Genomic DNA, 7,382 nt, shown 5'->3' with positions numbered 1-7,382 from the left:
ATTAGAATGGCTACTCCAGCTTGCTTCTTCTGACCATTTGTTTGGAAAGTTGTTTTCCAGCCTTTCACTCTGAGGTAGTGTCTGTCTTTGTCTCTGAGGTGTGTTTCCTGTAGACAGCAGAATGCAGGGTCCTCATTGCGTATCCAGTTTGTTAATCTATGTCTTTTTATTGGGGAGTTGAGGCCATTGATGTTGAGAGATATTAAGGAATAGTGATTATTGCTTCCTGTTATATTCATATTTGGATGTGAGGTTATGTTTGTGTGCTTTTCTTCTCTTTGTTTTGTTGCCAAGATGATAAGTTTCTTGCTTCTTCTAGGGTATAGCTTGCCTCCTTATGTTGGGCTTTACCATTTATTATCCTTTGTAGTGCTGGATTTGTAGAAAGATATTGTGTAAATTTGGTTTTGTCATGGAATATCTTGGTTTCTCCATCTATGTTAATTGAGAGTTTTGCTGGATACAGTAACCTGGGCTGGCATTTGTGTTCTCTTAGGGTCTGTATGACATCAGTCCATGGTCTTCTGGCCTTCATAGTTTCTGGCGAGAAGTCTGGTGTGATTCTTATAGGTCTGCCTTTATATGTTACTTGACCTTTTTCCCTTACTGCTTTTAATATTCTTTCTTTATTTTGTGCGTTTGGTGTTTTGACAATTATGTGACGGGAGGTGTTTCTTTTCTGGTCCAATCTATTTGGAGTTCTGTAGGCTTCTTGTATGCCTATGGGTATCTCTTTTTTTAGGTTAGGGAAGTTTTCTTCTATGATTTTGTTGAAGATATTTACTGGTCCTTTGAGCTGGGAGTCTTCACTCTCTTCTATACCTATTATCCTTAGGTTTGATCTTCTCATTGAGTCCTGGATTTCCTGTATGTTTTGGACCAGTAGCTTTTTCTGCTTTACATTATCTTTGACAGTTGAGTCAATGATTTCTATGGAATCTTCTGCTCCCAAGATTCTCTCTTCCATCTCTTGTATTCTGTTGGTGAAGCTTGTATCTACAGCTCCTTGTCTTTTCTTTTGATTTTCTATTTCCAGGGTTGTTTCCATGTGTTCTTTCTTGATTGCTTCTATTTCCATTTTTAATTCCTTCAACTGTTTGATTGTGTTTTCCTGGAATTCTTTCAGGGATTTTTGCGATTCCTCTCTGTAGGCTTCTACTTGTTCTCTAAGGGAGTTTTTATGTCTTTCTTGAAGTCCTCCAGCATCATGATCAAATATGATTTTGAAACTAGATCTTGCTTTTCTGGTGTGTTTGGATATTCCGTGTTTGCTTTGGTGGGAGAATTGGGCTCCGATGATGCCATGTAGTCTTGGTCTCTGTTGCTTGGGTTCCTGCGCTTGCCTCTCGCCATCAGATTATCTCTAGTGTTACTTTGTTCTGCTATTTCTGACCGTGGCTAGACTGTCCTATAAGCCTGTGTGTCAGGAGTGCTGTAGACCTGTTTTCCTGTTTTCTTTCAGCCAGTTATGGGGACAGAGTGTTCTGCTTTCGGGCGTGTAGTTTTTCCTCTCTACAGGTCTTCAGCTGTTCCTGTGGGCCTGTGTCTTGAGTTCACCAGGCAGGTTTCTTGCAGGGGAAAAGTTGGTCCTACCTGTCGTTCCAAGGCTCAAGTTTGCTCGTGGGGTACTGCCCAAGTCCTCTCCGCAGCGTCAGCAACCGGGAAGATCTGCGCCGCTCTTTCCGGGAGCCTCCGTGCACCAGGGTTCCAGATGACGTTTGGTGTTTTCCTCTGGCGTCTGGATGTGCACAGAGTGCAGTCTCTTCTGGTGTCCCAGGCGTGTCCGCCTCTCTGAAGGTTTAGCTCTCCCTCCCACGGGATTTGGGTGCAGAGAACTGTTTATCCGGTCTGTTTCCTTCAGGTTCCGGCGGTGTCTCAGGCGCAGGGGTCCTGCCGCTCCTGGGCCCTCCCCTACGGGAACCCAGAGGCCTTATACAGTTGCCTCTTGGGCCAGGGATGTGGGCAGGGGTGGGCAGTGTTGGTGGTCTCCTCCGCTCTGCGGCCTCAGGAGTGCCCACCTGATCAGGCGGTGAGGTCTCTCTCCCACGGGGTTTGGGAGCAGAGAGCTGCAGGGGACAGTCTTGATAATGAGTGATGTCACTCACTGTAAGAATTCCTGGACTTAGAAAGCAGGCTGAGTTAGGCACCAAGAGCAAGCCAGTGAGTAGCACCCCTCCACGGCCTCTGCATCAGCTCCTGCCTCCAGGCCCCTGCCTTGAACTCCTGTTCTGACTCCCCTGGATGATGACATAAGCCTTCCCCTGCTGAGTTGATTTGACCGTGGTGTTTTATCACAGCAATAGAATCCCTAACCAAGACCAGGGTAATGCCTCCCATCTACTCCTGGGCCATCCTCCTCCAGCAGGTAAGCATGGTTAGGGGGTCATTCCCAGAATTCCTAGTCTTTCAAGGAGGGTCTATGCTGTCTGGTCTTCCTCATACCATCTCCCTTTAAAAAAAATACTTGTGTATTTTTATTTTATGATTGTAGGTGTTTTGCTCGCATGTATGTCTGTGTACCTCATGAGAACCTGTCTGTAAAACATCTACAGCGTCGGGCGCCCACATGGATGGTGGAAGGTGCAGGTTGCCTCCTCTGAGTGGTCCTCTGATTGCTACATATGTGTCATTGCCTTAAGGCCACTTATTGCTGTGAGGACATACCACGACCAAGGCAGCTTTTAAAGGAAATCACGTCATTGCGGGCTGGCTTACAGTTTCAGAGGCTTTGTCCATGACCGTGATCATCATGGTGGGATGATCAGGGACACGCCTCCACCAAAGCCACACCTCCTAATCCTTCCCAAACAGTTCCTTCAACTGGGACGAAGAATTCAAACATAGGAGTCTATGGGGGGGTTGTTGGGGATTTAGCTCAGTGGTAGAGCGCTTGCCTAGCAAGCGCAAGGCCCTGGGTTCGGTCCCCAGCTCTGGAAAAAAAAAAGGAGTCTCATTTGAACCACCACAGCCATGTCCACAACAAGACTGAATAAAATAGAATCTTAAAAAAGAATACCCAACAATGTCAACGTTTCTTTTTTCCTTTTTTTCTCAATGACATTTTCCTTTGCTGACTGTCATGTGTGTGTGTCTGTGTGTGTGGGTACAGGTGTAGTCACAGGTGGCAATTTGGGTGGGGGTTGACGAGGGTAGTTATAGCTGTAGGCATACATTTATGCAGATGTATACTTAAAAACACACACCTAGATAGATGTAGTTACGAAAAATGTATAGAGTGAGACATAGTCACATAGCTGTACATATGGGGTATGGATAGGGTATGTATGTTTTTCTTTTGGGGTGAGTTTATTTCCAGGCTGGTCTTGAACTCATTATGCAGCCAAGATTGGCCTTGGAAATTTGGTCCTCCTGCCTCAGCCTACAGAGTGCCGGGATTTCCAGTGTATGTACCCTGATGGGACAAGTTGTTTTTGTTTACTAATTTGTTTTTAATTAGTGAATGGCTTTAGTATTTAGTTATTTCATGTGTGCAAACGTGGTTTTGTTGTTGTTTTTGTTTTTTGTTTGTTTTTTTGTTTTTGTTTTTGAGTCAGGGTCTCTCTAGCCCTAGCTATGCTGGAACTGGCTGTGCAGGCCCGCTTGCCTTTGTTTCTCGAGTGCCAGGATTAAAGTCACGCCCACCGTGCCAGGCGATGTACATCTATTCTTGCAATTGCCACAGTCCATGTAAGGACAACTTCCTGTGTTCTGGGGACTGAACTCAGGCTATCAGGCTTGGCAGCAAACTCCTTTACCCCCTGAGCCATCTTGTCCCCCTTTTTAGTAATTTTTTAAAATGTAAGTTTTTAAATCATATCTCAGTGCAGTGACATTAGTGGGGAACAGATAAAGCAGAAGAGAAGCTGAAGGAAGAGCACAGAGGAAGACTTTTAACATTTCTTTGCTATGTATGTATGCATGTATGTATGTATGTATGTATGTTTATATGTGTGTGTATGTATGCATGTATGTATGTGTGTATGCATGTATGTATGCATGTGTGTATATATGCGTGTATGTATGCATGTATGTATGTGTGTATGTATGTATGCATGTATGTATGTATGTATGCATGTGTGTATGTATGCATGTATGTGTGTATGTATGCATGTATGTGTGTATGTATGCATGTTTATATGTGTGTGTATGTATGCATGCATGTATGTGTGTATGTATGCATGTTTATATGTGTGTATGTATGCATGTATGTATGTGTGTATGTATGCGTGTATGTATGCATGTATGTATGTGTGTATGTATGCATGCATGTGTGTATGTATGTACCATGTATGTGTGTATGTATACATGTATATATGTATGTATGGGTACACACACCACAGCACTTGTGTGGTACTCAGAGAGCGGCTTGCGGAATTTGGTCCTCTCCACTCTGTGGGGTCAGGGAGTTGAGCTCAGGTTGTGGAGTTTGGCAGCAAGCACCCTTCCCTGCTGAGTCTTCTTGTTGACCCTATTTGTTTGAGGCAGTCTCTTGCAGCTGAGGCTGCCCTTGAACTAACCATGTGGCTGAGGATAATATTGAACACCAGATCGTCTGCCTCCTCCTCCCAGCCGTTGGAATCATGAGCATTACCCACAAGATGGATATCACTTTGAGGTTGAACACGCTGGTGACCAGAGGTAATCCTAGCACTCGGGAGGTAGAAACAGACGCGTGGAGAGGTCAGAGGTCACTGTCTGTCTTCCCCACCCCCCTCCATCTGTGTGCTGCCAGGTGACAGTGGAGGCTAAAGATCAACATTCTCAATCACTCTCCACACTGTTTTTGATCCAGAGTCTCTCAGGAAACCAGGAGCTCACTGCTTGCCTAGGCTGTCCCGTCGGTGAGCTCCAGGATCTGTCTACCTGTTTCTAGTGGCTCCCCAGGGCCGCGGTTACAGGAGCACCTGGTTTTATGTGGGCCCTGGGGATCCCAACTCAAGTCCACACGCTTCCTCAGCAGGCACTGCCACCGACCCAGCTCGTGCACTTAGCGCTCTCCGATCTGTGGGAGCATCTCTGCAGCTCAGGCTTCTGGTAGCGGGATCCAGGAGTAAACAGGAAGTCTGCTTCACACTTGGGGAGGGGACTCTGCCACTCCCTCCGCAGAGGCTGAACCAGTTTATACTCCCAGAGCCCTTTCGGTTGAATATTAAGGAGGGCTGCGCCCTGGTTTTGTCCTCTAGGCTGGTGGAAGTGGGACAGATCTGTTACATGTAAATAGGTTATAAGGCAGCAAGCGGGTCTGAACCTGTTCCCACTGGGCAGCTTGTTGCTGCTTGCTTTCCAGCGCACACACTTGAAAGGGAAAACAAACTTTTTTCTGTTCTGTTCTGTTCTGTTCTGTTCTGTTCTGTTCTGTTCTATTTTTTCTTTCCTTCCCTTTTCTTTTTCTTTTGTTTTCTTTTTCTGTTCTTATCTTTCTCCATCTTCTGTGTGTTTCTCCCAGACAGGCTTTCTCTGTGTATCCTCGGCTGTCCTGGAACTCATTCTGAAGACTAGGCTGACCTCAAAACTCACAGAGATCCCCCTGCCTTTGCCTCTGCCGCTGCCTGTGCAAACTGTTCCTTGGAAATATTGTAGAAACGAACATCTCTTAGCTGTACACAGGATGGTCCCTTCTCTTCTGGTGGCTTTGGAGCTCCTGGGTCTTTTCCTCTACCCAGAATTGGTGATGGTCCTAGAAGGTGGGGGTGATGTACACACAAGAAAACGGGGCCTTAACATCTTTAAAGTTATTTTTATTTTATGCATATGCATATGAATGTTTTGCCTGTACAGGCACTGCACGTGTGCCTGGTGTCTGCAGAGGCCAGAAGAGCGGCTGGGCCCCGGCAATTGGAGTTACAGATGGAGTCACCGTGTGGGTGCCAGGGACTGAGTCCAGGTCCTCTTCTAGAAGGGCAGATGCTCTCAGTTGCTGAGCCGTCTCTGCAATCCCCACCACAATTGTTCATCGCATTCCTTGCACGCAGACGGCCTGTGCATGTACCTGCAGGTGCAGTCATGCCCACAGGTCAGCACACGAGTGTGGAAACCAGGAAACTTGTGAGGGCCGGCTTTCTCTTTCTACCACATGGGACTTGGAGCTAGCTCAGCTTGGCAGGCTTGGGGCAAGCACCTTTCCCTGTGGAGCCATCCTACTGGCCCCGGCAGCCTCTCACTGACCTGCAGCTCTCTGCGTAGGCCGGGTTGGCAAAGATCCAGTTCCCCAGAGCTGGGTTACAAGCGTGTGTCACAGCACCCAGCTTTTATGTAGGCACTGCGGTTCAAGGTCAGGTCTTCATGCTCGCAAAGGAAGCGCTGTACCAACTGACCTCTCTACTCGGCCCCCATTTTAACGTTTGTTTTTCAGATTGTGTCTCTTGTAGTTCAGACTGGCCCCACATTTGCTATGTAGCTGAGGATGGCCTTGAGCTTCTGCCTCTGGGATCTGGGATTAGATGCCTAGAGACCAGTCTCTAAATAATTTTATTTATTAGTGATATATATATACACACATATATGTGTATTTGTTATTTAATATAATATATAAGTACAATTATATGAATAATACATAGAATATTATATAAATCTATGATTTATGAGTACAGGCACATGCATGCCACATGCCACATGTGAGGTCAGAGGTCAATTTATAGGAGTTGGTTCTCTCCTTCCACGGTGGTTTTCAGATATAGAACTCAGGCTATCAGGCTTGCATGGCAAATGCTTTTCCCCCGCTGAGCCCTCCTGCTGGCCCTCCAACATTATCTTCTACTATAAAGTTAAACAACTGCCGAGTTGTTGCTCCTCAGTTTGCTTCTACTCGAGTTTTCCTAAGTGAAGGAAATGGTGCTTGTCATGTGGGTCTCCTCGATCTGGGTGGGTCACCCCACTCTGGTGTGGGTCACCCCACTCTGGGGTGGGTCACCTCACTCTGGGATGGGTCACCTCACTCTAGGGTGGTCACCTCGCTCTAGAATGGGCCACCTCACTCTGGCATGGGTCACCTCACTCTGGGATGGGTCACCTCACTCTGGAATGGGTCACCTCACTCTGGTGTGGGTCACCTCACTCTGGGGTGGGTCACCTCACTCTGGGATAGGTCACCTCACTCTGGTGTGGGTCACCTCACTCTGGTGTGGGTCACCTCACTCTGGGTGGGTCACCTCACTCTGGGATAGGTCACCTCGCTCTGGGGTGGGTCACCTCACTCTGGGATGGGTCACCTCACTCTGGCATGGGTCACCTCACTCTAGGGTGGGTCACCTCGCTCTGGGATAGGTCACCTCACTCTGGTGTGGGTCACCTCACTCTGGCATGGGTCACCTCACTCTAGGGTGGGTCACCTCACTCTGGCATGGGTCACCTCACTCTGGTGTGGGTCACCTCACTCTGGTGTG

The 7,382-nt window shown here is 47.2% G+C and overlaps 1 long non-coding RNA gene across 1 annotated transcript; it reads left to right on the top strand.

The window, feature by feature from the left end:
• The first annotated feature begins 807 nt into the window (after nucleotides 1-807).
• LOC108352212 (uncharacterized) lies at nucleotides 808-3,013 on the top strand. Its single transcript, XR_001840389.3, has 2 exons — nucleotides 808-2,365; nucleotides 2,492-3,013. It is a non-coding gene; the product is annotated as an uncharacterized LOC108352212 (long non-coding RNA).
• The last annotated feature ends 4,369 nt before the right edge of the window (nucleotides 3,014-7,382 follow it).

Source organism: Rattus norvegicus, chromosome 10, assembly GCF_036323735.1.
Source record: "Rattus norvegicus strain BN/NHsdMcwi chromosome 10, GRCr8, whole genome shotgun sequence".
NCBI lineage: Eukaryota > Metazoa > Chordata > Mammalia > Rodentia > Muridae > Rattus > Rattus norvegicus.
Note: the sequence above shows the minus strand (reverse complement) of the source record. Positions and strands in the feature narration are given on the sequence as shown.